The following is a 1,982-nucleotide window of genomic DNA, read 5'->3' on the forward strand; positions in this document are numbered from 1 at the left end:
CCATGGAAGGCGACACTGAGGCCAATGGGAAGTTGCAGATCTTCGAAGCTGAGGTTGGGCGTGTCAAACCACTCATCAATGAAGTTGTGGATGATTGCTACGTCAAAAAGAGGCAGATCATTGAAGATTTCTGCTTCTTCTTTGCTCTTGATCAGTTGCTCAAGAGCGTCATCTACAAGATCTTCATCACTGGACAGATCGATGGCATCGTTACGCAGAATAGCAGCAGCTATCAGTTCTTGGCCGGTGTGTGGCAGAGGCATCTTAACTTTCTGGGGCTTGGAGATGCGTGACAAATCTTCAGACTGCACACTGTCTTCAGGAGGTGCAGTAGCCAGTGGCTTCGCCCGTGAGATTTTTGGTGCAGAGGCAGGCTTTGAAGCTTTAGGCTGCTTCAACTTCTTTGGCTTCGGCGCTGCAAGTGCGTCATCTGATTCAGCATCATCTGCAGGCTCATTCACGGCTGTCCCTTGAACTATGATATGAGTGATGAGACCTTCCAAGTTGTAGAAGGGCCCAAGAAGATTGGGTTCAGCTTCGCGAGTTCCATCGGCACGGGGAGCAGAGGGACCAGGGTTGAAGTCTAATCCCAAAGACTTGTTCTGCTTCGCTGAGTTCTGGGCAAACTGGAAGTTGCGCTTGAACAGATTGTCGTCATGACACCATAGCAGTGATGATGGGTCAGCATCCGCAGGCTGTGGTCCACGGACCATGCAGGGATAGAAGCCTTGTTCAATGGCTTCATCTCTGGACCTGGGTTGAAGATTTTTGTAGAGGATGTCTCCCCATGGTCGCTTGATGGCATTCTTTTCAGCATATTCCTTTGTCACAAATCTGTACTTGAACCACTGTTCTGCCCAATATCGTCGAATCCATTGGATTCGTGTCTTGCGCTGATTGCAATCCTCTGCAGTATTTGTCTTGTACAGCTCTGAGAGGTCATCGGGCAGATCTCTTGATGTTTCTCCTCGACGCTTTCTGCCACCCTTCCTTGTTGATTTCTCTACATCCATGAACTTTAAACTGAATGGCTTCAATACGTTCAAAGGATTCAAAGGCTTTTGCTTGCTGGACAAACAGGAACTGTGGGAGGGAAGGGGAAGAGGTCATATGCATTCTCAGAAGATTTTGAAGATAAATCAGTTTAGAAGACATTGACCTCATCGTGCGAAGACATTCACTCATAGATAAGGAGTTGGTTCCAGATTTGTACGAATCCACGAATCAGTACAAGTGAGGAATCTAACTACTTTGTGAAGCATAAGTGAATATACTAGGCATATTATGAGATGCAGTATGAAGTGGATCCAACATGTGTGAACAAAAACCACTTGTGGTAGAAAGTGATGAATCTATAGGATCAAAGGGGCCGTAAAACGGAAGTTTTATTTACCACACGTAGAACTACAAGACGGAGTGGAAGAGGAGGCCGAGCAGTCCGATCGTGCGTGCCCTAACTTGGCGACGGAGGACACCTACGGCAACGGCGGAGAAGATGATGTCCGCGGTCGGCGTGAAAACGGCGTCGGAGAGGTTGCGGCAGCTAAGCGCTTCGTCGCCTGCGTCGTCGAGGGCTAGCGGTGGCGCTAGGGTTCGTGCGAGAGTGAAAGAAGAGATAATGACTGTGGTGTGGCGTCTATTTATAGGGACAGGGGCGGCTCAGTGTTATTACACAGGTGCCCCTGGCGATTCACATCTGTGGAACACGTGGCCATCATGCAGCATATCGGAGGTTATTCCATGTCCCACGCACGCCTGGATTGTCGGGTGGTCGTTCCCACTTCTCCGGGTTTCAAATGAAGGAATTAGCATTGAAAGCAGACTTAATGTTTGTCTCTGTATCTTCTGCTGACAAGGACGCAGAGAAGACATTTGACAGTTTCAAAAGAATTCATATGATTCGGAGAGATAGAGTTTGAGATAGAAAGCATAGAGAGGTTAGGGTCCGATCACATTCACTTAGTTCAAAAGATTCAACAAGA

Source organism: Triticum urartu, chromosome 5 (genome assembly GCF_003073215.2).
Source record: "Triticum urartu cultivar G1812 chromosome 5, Tu2.1, whole genome shotgun sequence".
NCBI classification, from domain to species: domain Eukaryota; kingdom Viridiplantae; phylum Streptophyta; class Magnoliopsida; order Poales; family Poaceae; genus Triticum; species Triticum urartu.